General features: G+C 37.3%; 1 protein-coding gene across 1 annotated transcript in view; it reads left to right on the forward strand.

The window, feature by feature from the left end:
• The window catches only part of Lk6 (MAPK interacting serine/threonine Lk6 kinase), a 78,641-nt gene that overhangs the window by 22,919 nt on the left and 41,419 nt on the right, over positions 1 to 14,303 (forward strand). Inside the window, exon 2 of the mRNA XM_074094904.1 lies at positions 1,559 to 1,662. The gene's annotated coding sequence lies outside the window, so the exon portion shown is untranslated. The remainder of the gene's footprint in view (positions 1 to 1,558; positions 1,663 to 14,303) is intronic.

The following is a 14,303-nucleotide window of genomic DNA, read 5'->3' on the forward strand; positions in this document are numbered from 1 at the left end:
GAAATAAGTGTTTTTTTTTTTTTCATCGACAATGTTTAGAAAAAATTTATACAACTACAAACAAAATTCAAGTTTTTTTTTTTTTTTTCAAAATCCTGGTAGACAAAATGGAGATAAAAGATTGGAGAACCGATACGAACTTATAATTATATCTGTAGTGTAAATGTAGGAGATACGATTCAAAACTTGTCAAAAATCGATGAAAACCTCGGTAGCCCCTTAAGTTTAAATGAAGTCAACAAGGTTACATATAAACAGTTGCAATTTTGTTTTTCAAGAAGAAAAAAGCTTATTTTTAAGCTTTCTTAGTATTTCCTTTTGCTTAAATATTACTGTTAACCGCATAAGCGTTATGTCTTTATTGCGCATTGCTTACGCTGTGACACAGTAGTAATCCATCAGATGAGACGGAATCACATTTCAGTATCTCACGTAATGCAGTTTTTAGGCTTGTAAATGTGACGGCTTGTCGAGTCGAGATCTGAGGGGGATTGTTCGCATTTTTGACACTGTAAACAGATTGTCGACCTAGTTTCCAGCATTGTTCGGCGCACAAGCGCACGCGGCGCCTAGCCAAATCTATTTCGATTTATATCTACGTGATCCCGCGCGCGCAGTCTGCCTCTTCTCAATTTTTGCAATGTTTACTGTTTCCCCACATGCCCCACATCACGTATCCTACGCGCTCTCTGGTCTCGTAACATTAACTAAAAATATTGTATGCTGATAAAAAATAATTAAAAACAAGGTTCATTGCTCACGTGTTGATAACGCTCGTAGGCAACACCAACGCACAGACATCATCATTATTCACATTCGGCAATAATTTGGGCAACGATAAAGCTTCCATTTAATTTTGAGTTCGCTCTGAGCTCCTTTGTTGTTTACATATAAACGAGGCAAACGATTAACGAAATAGAGCCTTTTATTTTACAAAAACGATCATCGATTTGAAAGTTAATTTCATAAAACGTTCCATCCATGATTTGACCAGAAAATGGTATCGTGGTAAAAATCTTATAATAAGACAGAAGTACCCATCGGTAATTGAAATTGGGTCGATCAACTATTTCTTGTTTGTTATTCTGTCCCGTTGTCCAAGATACAACAGTGTATCATAACAGTTTTCTTAAAAAAACTGTTATGATATATGCTACTAATGTGCTTAGGAGATTAACCATTAAATAATGGGCTTGTAACTACGACAAAAATGTACGCTCTAGGAATTATAACCACAGAAAACATGGTGAAACTCATGGTTTTAAAGTTGTCCAGGGGACGTAACCATGGCAACGCGGTACAGGGAAGAGTTGATCGACCCAATTAACTGAAGATAATAGAGATTAATAATTTCCTCGTGTTTTTTTTAGGTACTTAAATTAAAATTAGGATTAATGATTGGTGGTTTCCGGCGGCTTGGACCCGTGCCCAACTTGCTCTAAAATTGCGTCAAATCCATTTCTATATGCGGGACTTTTTTTATAGCCGCTAGAAGACTAACTCAAGTCAAGGGCAAAGTGGCTTTCTCCATTATAATTAAACTTTTGTTTCTTTTCAGATTATCTACGTGATTTCCATCTTTACACGATTTCAAATCGGCAGCATCCTTGTCCCGTAGTTTGGTATCCCTTCGCTGTTGCTGCTGGCCTGCAGTATTCCAAGGTACTTATTCAGAAGTAGCCAGTTTTAAATTGGTTCTTTGTGCACTCAAATCTGACGTGAAATTGAATGAAATTAGGCGCGGGTCTCCCGCTGCGGTATACGGTGCCAAAGTTTCATAGAGCGAGTTATTTCCGTGCAAACTGAAAACCGCTGACGCACGCGATCGGTCAAAGCTCCGTGGATGACGTCCGCCTGCCAGATTTCTATTATTGCTTAGGTTGATGTTCCCCGGGAATGGCCTGCAATTTTATGTTTCCTATCCACGTTAGCTTTGCTTGAACATGAGGTAACTTCGGGGGTTGAATGAATAACGCGGACTCGAGCGTAACCGACCACTTGCCCTTTTCATTATGCACCCCAGCATTCACTTACTACTTTTACGACACGCTTGTTCAACTCCGCCGTTGTATCAACGAATGCGTTTGAAAGGAAAAAAACTAGGGCAGTTAGGTCCACAGGCCTCCTTTGATGGTCATGAATATGCAATACTAAGTATAGAAAGCGACTTGTCCGTTATATACGTACTTTACTTACATTCATAAGCCTAATTTTTACGTACTCGTAGATATTAGGATTATTAGCAATCACCACGTTTACAAATTCAATGTTATTAATCCTTCCTTTGTTCTTGCTTGATACGAATATCATTGACCGGTTATCGTTTTTCGTTTGCTGTCTGTGCATTTATATCTCAGGTGTGGGTGTTTGGAACGATAATAGTAATAAAGGCGAGCGCTTTAATTTACATAGAATTTGTATCCATAGGATTTCGATGTCCAACGTAGGCTAGGCACAATAACTGGTCGGGGCAGGTGTGCCTCCCACCGCTGGAGTGGCCGCCCTTTTGTGTACCGGATTGTTGTTGCTGTCACAGATAGCTAGCAACAGTTCACTCACTATGTTTATGTTAGATACACTAGCTAAGAAAACACTATTTACGTCTTTGTTTACTTAGTATAAAATAAAGTTACCTACTTCTGACCGTCTGTCTGTACGTGTGTCTGCAAAAGTACGCAACGGATTTTATTGCGGTTTTCACATCAGTTAGATAGTATTTCTCAAAAGTTTATACCTACATTAACAAGCGACGCGCCAAAAATGGTAAAGGAATCAAAATCCTAGTTTTCATTGATTTACACATAGTTGACTTGCTTCTTTATGGTAACAATAACATTGAAAGTTATCTTGCACCATTGATGCAATTAAAATTTCATTTAGTACAGATGATACAGAATCTGATTGTTTGTTTATACACCAACGAGAACGCATTTTCAGATTGACGTATGATTACGTCACTGATGGTGATAATTCAAATATTTTAAAGCATGTAATGGATAACATCGCATACAATACAAGTCGTAAGCTGTTACCCGCGCACCCTAACTAACCGATATTAAAAAGTTGAGGGGAGCTAACGAGAAGTTACTGCCGGTTTATGTTAGTAAACAATCTAATTGACGCAAACGGGCCGCAATTGCTGTTGATGGCCGCAGTGCGAACGAACTGTAAACTAAATACCTATCTATTTGTTCTCTATCCATAAACGTTTTGGTTAAACTCGCGCCTTGTACCTATCTAATAATTCTAGTATGTTCTCTGAGATCGTTGGTTAGACGATGGTGTCGTGACCGCGCGGCACGGTGCTCTGATTCCGTAGATTAGGCTTTAGCTTTAGTATGCACTCGTGCCGATTGTGTCCAGTTATATGAGCGTATATGGCGTTCGTTATTCGTGATCATTTATTTACGTCAAAGCTTGCTTCAATGTCGGATCGTTAGAAATGTAAAAATCGTCTTTTGTTATTGCTTTTGTTGCTTGTAATTGTTCGAGTTTTTGTTGTATTGTACAGTGACAATACGGAATTTTGCTACTGCTACACTGTTCATAATTTTGCCATGTGATGCTAGACTCTAGCAGCTAGAGTCTGGCTATCATAAGTTGGTAATGGAAAAACGCGGCAAATATAAAAATAGGATTGGCTAATGTCGACCGACTCCATGGCTCGCTAACGTCTTACCGCGCGATGAAAACTCCGATGTAATCAAAGTATTAAACCCGATTAGACCGTGGAACCTAAGCACAGATGCGAGTTGATCATAAAAATGTTGCTACCATACCATCTAATTTGATTTACATTACTGCATACAAGATTTGCTATATTGCTCGTGACAAGTTATATACTAGCCAGACTCTAATCTGGTTTATAAATGGCAATATTTACTAAGTACAGGGTCAACAATTCCGTGTTGTGATCGTGTAGCGACTCCTAACTCCATCTAGTTGTTACACAAAACGCCTGCAACATTCTGCATCGCACTATCGAAGTTTCTCAACTCGGATGCATAAATTATTTCCAACTTTCTTCCTTTGGACTTCGGTCCCCAGGCATAACATTCGCCTAGAGAAAGATCTCTATTGTGGGCTCCCCTCACAACCGTACATACTAATACTAGCTTTTGCCCGCGGCTTCGCTCGCGTTAAATTTGGGGTCACTACATTTATATTTACTTTACATACTTTACATTACATTTAGATGTACGTTCTACGTCAAGTGGAATCAAGTGTTTGAAACAAAGAAAGAAAAAAATTATTAGTGACAACATGGGATAAATGGGTGAAAATAAAATAAAATATGCATGTCACGAAATGGTCCTAATTCAGCAATCGGCCGGTCTTGCGTACGGCGCTGGTCTTCCTTTGGGACCATCTGGTCATCATACATCATTGTTTCGACAGATTGCACATGATTTACTGTTTTATTTTAAAGTTTGAAATCGAAAATATACTCTTGCACGCCTACATCAGTTTACACGCAGTAGTGGCAAAGTTAGATAGTCTAGTGAAAGGAGCAAAAATCCAGTAGGTATAGTAGAGTTTTCGGTGAAATTACGTAATTCATTTGCATACGATTAATATTCTGCGGTGATTTCCATTTGGTGTCCGTAATGAGCGGAAACGAGCCAGTTTTGTTTTTCTTCAACACACGAAACGAAACACATGTGTTCTGTCTGGCTTTATTTGACTTTTGTTTCGTGTAAAGATTCTTTAAGACATGTTAAAAGAAAAACACCCATTGTATTCAACCTTTTTGTCATTAATTTTTTATTGTACAAGTAGCTTTATTTGTCCTATTCATTTATCAGGTTTTCATGCTAGGAAATATAATTGGAATTCATTTATCAAGTCATATCGAACTTTTTGTTGGGCTTATAATACATTTAAATCAATCTCAAGCTCGCCGAAGGTTAGATTATGCAAATGTCTGCTTCAGAATTTATGCGGAGCAAATGGAAACCTGTGGGTACCCGAGCTAGAACATGCAGAACAAATTGCAGGCCTGGTCGTTTGATGTCGCCCGACGCCGGTAGCGCTGGTCCAACCACTCCAGTCTGGTCTGCAGGGCTACTACGAAACTCTAAACTCGAAGTTCGTATCGTACCGTCCCTCTCGCTCTCGTATTAAATAGTATAAGTGTCAGAGGGACCGCACGACACGAACTTCGAGTTTCAAGTTTCGTAGTAGCCCTGCTGGACTGAGATGAATATCTAATGCCGGACTTCGCTATAACAAATTGTTATAGTTAAATGCCGTTATCGAATCCAATGACATACTAACTAATACTAAGTTTTCCAAGTCTCGGTAAACATGGAAATTTATTAATGAGTCCGCTTGGCTTGTACCCAGGGATGATGAAAACGTGTCGCAATCTGCTACGGCACGCCACCCTTACTCGTAATGTGCCCCAGCGTGGAATTGCAATGACGCAACTTCGCCACGTCAATGACTAACATATTTTGGTCGTCTGATGCAATTTTTATTTATTCAATAATCGGGCGCATGAGGCGAAAATTGCACTCTTTATCGGCTCGATAATTACAGGTCAATAACACGCCAAATAGGCAAAAGGCACGCGTGAACGAACCTACGGCAATTGAACCCTCTGGCCGCGGTCCAAGTTTTCTAGCGATATGTAACCTAGTTGAAAAATCACCTTGTATTGTATCACAGTGATCTTTCTTTCAGTTGGCGGGCCTAATACCTAACATCATTAGTTACAAGTAAGCTTTATTGTCTCGTTGAGATATTGTTTCCAAAAATATGCCTGCACTTTTGTACCAGTTGAAGAAAAGTTTTATAAAGTAAATTTGTGCATTCTTGCGGCCTTTTAATGAGATCAACTCACTTGGGTTGGGACTGGCGTTGAACATAATTACTGTTGCTTCAGTCTGAACTGTGGACATAATCAAACGCACACGTTAACTACTTTTAATTACTCGATGATTCATACCAATTCGAACCAAATTTTTCACTCACTTCACTATAATTATATACTTGCACAATATGATCGTTTTTTTTCTACAGTTTTATAGTTTCGCAAAGTATACATGAATCATAAAGTATGATGCACATTAGTACAGGGATTTTTATAAATCTGCTATATGTATATGGAGCATTATGTAATTTTTAATTTATGCCGGTGGACGTGGAAGCATTCTACACTTCCACTGAACGTTGATATAGTTACATGTTTAGTTTTAATTTTGTAACTAAGGGAAACCTTATAGTTTTTAAATATTTTATTTTTATTTGGTATTATTTTATTTAAAAAAAATGACTTTCTGCCAAGTTTCTTGGCGTCGCGTTCTTCTTGGCAATGATGGTCTTTCCGAAAGCGCTAGTAGTTTAAAAGGGCCATTGCAGCCTATTTACTGAATAAATGATTTGAATTACAACAATTACAGTTAAAATTACAATTTCATCATCCAATCCTTCCGGGCAAGAAGTAGTTTTACAGCTCGGCGAGTTCGTGATTTGAATCTTTGTCGATGAATCACACAAGTGTTGATAATGTAGGTACGTATACGTGTAGTACAGCGCTATGAATCATTATGAACTACTTCATACTAAGCAATTAAACGTCAAGTTTGCGAACGTAGTACAGGAGCTTGTTGTCGCAATTGCCGTTCATTATTTTACGCGTTTCATTTTCGATTTGCGATTTTTTCTACCGGTAGTAAAATTAAACAGATATGCCTCGTCGAATGAACAAACAGCTTCACTTCGGAATGGCTGCACGTATTCGGCAATCTTTTATTGTCATGTTTGTAAGTCAGAACAAGATTTGTAATTTGTCTGAAAAAATGAATGAAAAATTATGTAATTTTAAATTGTGCGTGCATAATTCTCAAGTTTTATTAGTTCAGAAATAGACGTTCATTTGATCAGTTCTTGGGTTTATCTGTTACATTCGAAAAACTTGTTTTAGTTGTTTATAAAACTAATAAGAAACTTGTTATTACGTCTACGTTTGTTTACTCTCACTCAAATTTTTAACTCTTATTCAAGTTCACGGCAGCAAATGGTGTAACTAATTAAAACTTAAACAAAGCCGGAGTTGAAATGTGATAGGGATAAAAAATGTCTTCAGGCCATGTGGTGCAGTGTTTGTGATCTTAGTTGCCATATGTCAGCTGTTCCGACCAAAATAACGTACTGCGCAGTTCGGCTCTAGTCGCGATGCCCCGTGAATGCCCGTGATACCTAACTCCGCTAAAATCTCAAGTTCTATCTTCGTGATTTTCGTTCTTGTTCCATGGTTTAAGCAATCTTAAGCTGCATGTCAGCCTATCAGTTTTGTAATGTAACACCTGATTAGCACGATAGCGAAAAGTTTGCGAAAAAAATTAGATTAGATAATTGTAATTATGGAAATATTCCATTTGCACCAGATTGTAAGATTATCGTAATGTATGGTGTGTGTTTAAAAAAAAATACAAACATTGGAACATAGAGTTCCTCCTTTTTTGAAGTCGGTTAAAAATGAGTTAATATTGAATATTTACAACTTTTGTTCGGACTTTGGACGAAGCCGCAGTACTTACTTTCAAAGTATGAAACCTTAATTCCTTACTATTATTATAAATGTGATAGTTACTCTTTCTGTCTTGTATTTCTGTCTGTCTCTTTGTTACCTCTTCTCGCTTGAACCGCTGAACCGATTTAAATGAAACTTGGTATGGAGATTGGTTGGAATCTGCGAGATAGCGATAAATGAAATTATTCGCAGTCACTGTCACGGGCAAAAGCTAGTGTGATAAAAAGCACCAGCTAGATTTAACAATCTTTTGTTTTGTCAGCATTGCTTGTTTGTTTGTCAACTGAACTTCACCCAGTTCTAGCGATCGGGTTGCCTTAAAACTTAATACGAATTGTAGTTTATATGACAAAGCGATAGTACTCGACACAAAGCACAGGCAACAATGAAGTTTAAATTAAAAATGTAAATTTTCCAAAAACGTATCTTGTAAAACGAAATATTTTAATGGCTGGCGCTGCGCTGGCGCCTGTGCCCATAAGCAGAACTGGTAGAACAAGTTGTACGCCTAATTTAAACATTTGAATAGTTACACAATACAGATAGAACTAGAGACATAATTTATTCAATCAAGTTTTATTGTTCACGCTATAAAATCTTAAGCCGTATTTATTAATTGGGCACGGTCCGTTCTTAATTCGTGTTTTATTCGGAAAGAAAGCTAAAAGTTGTCTTTTAGTACACCTCTATTATATAAGTTGTTACAAAATACCCCCCGATGGGGATGGAAAAGGGTTTAATGATACCTTGTTAAGCGTTCGTTAATAAATGAATAACGTAGGTGGAACCTATGACTTGCCCGAAAAAGATATTAGCAGAAAATCTTTCATGTGCAGCCCTTTTATAAGTCATAGCAGCAGTAAGACGTCCACTGTTGGACATAGGCCTCCCCCATAACTTTTATTCTTTGAGAACTTTTATAAGTGAGTACGTATATATTTTTTCACACCTCTCCTTCAGAAAAGTAACTTTTCCTCCCTGACGAGAGGGAGCAAAGTGCGACTTTTCTGTTCAAGGCTTTTCTAAGTGTTTACTGCAAATGTCATTTTTTGAAGTTGATAATTGTAAAGCCACGCCATTTTATATGCTGGTTGTTCTTTAATAATATTTAGATATTTTTTTCTTCAAGTTTCTTAATGCTCGGTGTGAAAAGCTGTATGAGCCACTCGGGAGCAAAATTATTTTCTTCTTGGGCGCTAACACTTGAATCCCTCGTTACGCTTAGGATTCTACTTTAGAATCCTTCGCTACATTCTGGATTCAATTTACGCCCTCGCCGTAAATACACCATTTTGCTCCCTTGTGACAAATAACTATTAGTCAAACACGGAAAATGTCTTTACATTCTTGCCTATACTTAGATATCCCCGGAGTGACAAAGATAAGAATTTATAGAAAAGAATAAGATTCAATTCTAATTTAGGAAATGCTGGCTCCTACAGCTTGTTTTGCCAGTTCAGGTTGACTCCTCTTGGCCTATATATATCCACTGCAGGGCACAGGCCTGGGCTATACTATAGTACTCACGCGGGCCCAAAGTGGATTGCGCTCAAACATTTCGATAAACTCAGAGATGTGAGCCCAGGCGCAAACCCACGACCATCTGCTTTAGAGGCTAGGCTATCTAATCACGGCCACTGATTACCTAACCAAGACTCGGCAACTTAAAGCAGCGTTTCCACCAATAATATGCGAGGATGCGTTGCGAGGAATGTGTTTTACATTAACCAATAGAAACGCTTCATTTACCTCGCCTGGCTACGCTCAGCTGTTTTACCAGATATGTGCTGTGCGAGGATGTGTAAATGAAAAGTTTCTATTGGTTAATGAAAACCACATCCCTCGCGACACATCCTCGCACGTTATCGGTGGAAACCCTGCTTGATACCTTCCGTTAAAATGGTTGATGCTGATTCAGGTTGACTGGTGTTTTTTTTTAGATATTTTCGTAACTTGCGACAAGGTTTCAAGACCAATCTTCTAAGATGAGATATCAAACTGAACAAAATAAATTATTAGCTTGAGTAATAGCAACGTGGGGTTTAAATTCAATTTCCGTTGTAAACCAGTTAGCTGATGAAATTAAAGATAAAAGTTAAATGATAGCGAACGGATGTGGAACCAGATTTAAAGGTGATACAGAAGTGCCGGCGGGTCGACTTAATGATACGTCCGACACGATAATATTGTAAACGTTGCGTGCAATAATAATGTAGATACGTATTTCTAATATGAATATCCACACAGACTTGTTTTTTTTTGATTAAGATGCTAATAATCTCATTTATGCGAAAGTTGGTGTGTGTGGAAGATAGTAAGGTTAGTTTTAGTTAGATTAGGTGTGAAATAATATGCTACAATACAAGTTCTGCAACGGATTTGGAAGGAATTTGGTGCGTTGACAGGTGGAACTCTGAATTTCGAAGTGTCCTGCTATAATATTTAATGATAATACATCGTTTATTACGTAAAAAAAAGCCGTGGTGGCCTAGTGGTTTGACCTATCGCCTCTCAAACAGAGGGTCGTGGGTTCAAGCCCCGGCTCGCACCTCTGAGTTTTTCGAAATTCATGTGCGGAATTACATTTGAAATTTACGACGAGCTTTGCGGTGAAGGAAAACATCGTGAGTAAAGCTGCACAAATCTGCGAAGCAACTCAATGGTGCGTGTGAAGTTCCCAATCCGCACTGGGGCCGCGTGGGAACTATGGCCCAAGCCCTCTCGTTCTTAGAGGAGGCCTGTGCCCAGCAGTGGGACGTATATAGGCTGGGATGATGACATCGTTTATTTGGATAACAAAAGCAGTTTTACAATAGTAGATGAGGTCTTTTAGTAAGTAGGTAAGGTAGGTTCTAAGTAATATACCTACCTGTAGTAGGTCTCTCTCTCGATTCGGGCAACCGTTTGCGAAATAATAGGCTACAGATTGCTAATTTTTGTTGGTGGCAAGTGCTCCCTCTACATTGTTTTTCTGCAGTAATTCAAGCAAAATGAAAAAAACACATTTAATATATTTGCCGCATAATACGGACGAAACCTTGCAATGGGCCTAACCTGACCCGCACTTGGCAGGTTTTACAGAGCAGGCAGGTTTTACCATTCTACCCTCAAAGAGCTGTTTCCGTTTAATAACCGAATCTGATTGTACTTTAATTTGTGCTGCTTGAGCTTGAACTAATAAAGCAGAACAGTCTCTTGGGATGGTCCTCCATAGCTGACATTCGTGTCAAATCGATTCTCTCCGATCAGTCCACAATAAAACACCTAACTACCTACTTCGTAAGCTCATTATACTTCATAGTAAGTATAGCAAATGTTGTTGTTCTCGAGCTCAAACTGCGCAGTAGCAGTACAATCGACTAACCACTACAGATTGTATTATACGTATAAATAGTCATTAATTACAAAAGATTAGTAAATAATCCGCCTAGACGGACTTATTTACTTTTTTTTATCGATAATTAATGATTGTTAATTATACTTACTGACATTAAAAAGCATTTACCATTTATATAAATTAGCCTACTAGCCAATGGTGTCGCATCCTCAAATAGGTACTTAGATACAGATTAGTTGCTAAGTACTTAAATACAAATCAGACCACCTCCCGCATCATCCCATTATATCTTGCCAAACTCGTATTGCGCTGCAGGAAGCAACACTCGGTGTTGTTTCTTGAAAAATTTAAGATTCTGTAATTTGTCTTTAATACTCGGAGTTTTCAGTAACTCTTTTTTTCAGCAAGTGGAACCCCACCCACATATATGTGATTAAAAATCTAAATCCACTTCCCAGTCAGTAGGTGTATTTAATAAGAAACGATTAACCTTGTGCTGTAAAAAACTGCTTACACCCGGATGAAAATTTTGCACATTACGTATATCATTGGATTTAGTCATTACGTGCTTTCGGACAGTTCGTTCTGAGTCAAACGGTGTTAAGAGACAATCAGCGATATTTTTACACTTGCTGTCACTGTCACTGGCTTCAGTTCAGCTTCAGAAGTTCCTAGTATCGGCAACGCGGTTACGTACTCTAGACCAGACGTTGAGTCAGTTATTCCAGATTTCTTGTGAGAATGACCTGGCGAAAGGTGTTGGCATTCAGCCAAGGCGTGGCTAGCGGCTACTTCGTATCTCTCCGAACAGGTTACATGCAGTTATCTGTCGTGACTCTAATTGAGAATGTAACCTGGCGTAGGATGTAGAGTTTTATACGTGGCTTGAGACCGCGCGACATCTTAATTTTATGTCAGTTCGGACTACCTAAACAAACCATCCAGCCAAACATTGTTTTTTTGAAAATTAAATAAAACCAGCGACACCATAATTTTTATAACTACGGCTAAAACTCGGCTTGCATCTGCTACGCTACAGATACACCGAGCAGTCGATCGGCCTATGGTGTTAGTAGCAGCCACAAATGCCACATTCAATACATTTGCCAGTGACAACTGCCGAAGAGTGTTATCTTTCTCGCTACCTGTCAACGATGGTGATAGAGAAGAAGTAAATATTCTACTTATGGAGTGACAAAGGACTCTCTCTGCTTCTATTATAATGATACTATTTAAGTGACAGTGTCAAAAAGAGAAGAAAGTTTTAATAACCGTTTGTCGTATTTCCGTCGTACGAAACACTCGTTATCGAAGCACTAAACATGATAAGGTGTTAGGGTTATTATTTCGAGAGGTTCAATAGTGTGAGACTCAAATTTTCAGTTATAAAATTAGAAATATATCGTTTATTGTTTTTAAGTTGCTTAGGATATTATCACTTGCGGTAAATACATTTTATTCTATTTTATCTTTTTTTCCACAATAACTTAAATTTTCTGCACAAAAGTCAGTTACGTGGTCAGGTTCGGATTATCCCTGATTACTTTGTAGTATTGTAAAAAATACAAGGTATAGAAAAACTTGCTGTTTAAAACATGGATTGAATGTTCATAATACGATATACCATGCATGCAAACATAAAAAAATTAGGACATTGATAAGACTATTTTTTTCTACATTTCCCGTTGTTCCAAAATACACCATCATTTTCGTAGCCACACTTATTAAGTATATTTTAAACAAAAAAAAGAGGTCAAACCTCCTGTAAATCCTTTTTTAACTATAAGCAACTTTGAAAATAAGACTGCGTCAATATAACGTATAATGTTTATCGCAAGTCATAATTATTTATCTATAATTAATGTAATAAAGGTTCAGTTAGATTTGCGTCAAAGATCGAGCGTCATTTTCGTTACGGTTGCGACTTGGTAAGTATTGGGTAAATAAATATAATGTTTTACTCGTGCTGTGTCATTTGCAGTTAAGTTATTCAATATTGATTTCATTTGCTTCAAATCTATAGGATATTTACTGCAGAGCCTCGAAAGTAAGAGCTTTTCAATTTCGTGTCATCATTTTCGTGGTCCTATGGGCCACGAAACTGATTAAATAAAGACCACGAAAAAGATGATTTTCCCTACAAGTAGAAAAATACAGAACACTTTTTAAAGAATTTTCTTTTTACAGTATAATCGTTTATGCCGTTATTGATTTAATTGATTTAAACGAAGAATGGTTGACCGTCACACAACATTTGCTCCAGGTGTGGTTATAGGAATTATGACCAGTGCGTCGCCAATTTTGTTAACTGGCGAGAGGTTCAAGAATTATTTTGCCCTGAATGTACGTGTGAAATGTATATATCTAAAATATTAAAAGAAAACTTCGACATTTAGAGGAGCATTTTGTTGTAACATAATTTCGTTCTGGTTTACCGTAGACCTGCCCGGGGGGAAAGTATTGAAAACTGTTTTGGTTTGTGAGTTGAAGTTATTAATCTTACTTTAATTAAGTAATTTCTAGATAGTATTTAAAAGGTTACAAAAATGACAATTTGAAGTCGTCATTTTCGTGGTCAAGTTTTAATTTTTTTTATATAGATATCGATTGTCTATTTCTGTTGATACCTGATTAATTAAATAATGCTTATTCGTTTTCTCATTATGATCGGATTTTCATTCAAATAGTACAATTATAAGATTTTAAAATAAAAAATGTTCTTTTTCGTGGTCTCGATGCTCATTTTCGTTACCGTTAAAATTGGATTTTTGCTTTTTTTTAACCAAAATAAACTTTATCGATCTCTTATAATATAAGCATCTTATCGGTACATATCCTTATGTTCAAAATAAAACAGACCACATCAAAATGTGTGTTTTTATTTCTGTAACATTTATCTTACACCTCAAATAATTACCCGTTAGTGATTTTGCTCTGTTAACTAGTTATCATTATTTGCAGTTATATTTCAACAATACTTAACGATTCTAAGTAACTATAATTCACTGTGTAGTGTTTCCATTTCATTGAAATCACCCGTTGTTCTTAAATAAAGTTTTCAAAAGACAGTAAAAGTCTCGAAAGTTTAGTAAACTTTCCTAAGCTATTTTTCATCTATTTTATGTGTCTAATCTATTTCAGTGTGCGCTAAATGTTTCGGTTCCCGGTTTCCTGGTGGATTTCCTCTTGACGTGCTGATGCTCTTGCGTAAAACACGAATGGGACAATATTTCATATCGCCCATTTACAAATACGAGTGGGAGTAATGGGGTAGAGCAACATGAAGTAGGACATAAAAGTAAGAATTCTTTGGCCGGCGTATCTTACCGTGCTTTGTTTTCTTCAGATTCTTCCACATCTTTCCTTTTATCAATATAAATAAAAATCAACTGTCGAATTTACCTATTTATAGTCGACCAAGAAAGTGCT

Source organism: Choristoneura fumiferana, chromosome 12 (genome assembly GCF_025370935.1).
Source record: "Choristoneura fumiferana chromosome 12, NRCan_CFum_1, whole genome shotgun sequence".
NCBI lineage: Eukaryota > Metazoa > Arthropoda > Insecta > Lepidoptera > Tortricidae > Choristoneura > Choristoneura fumiferana.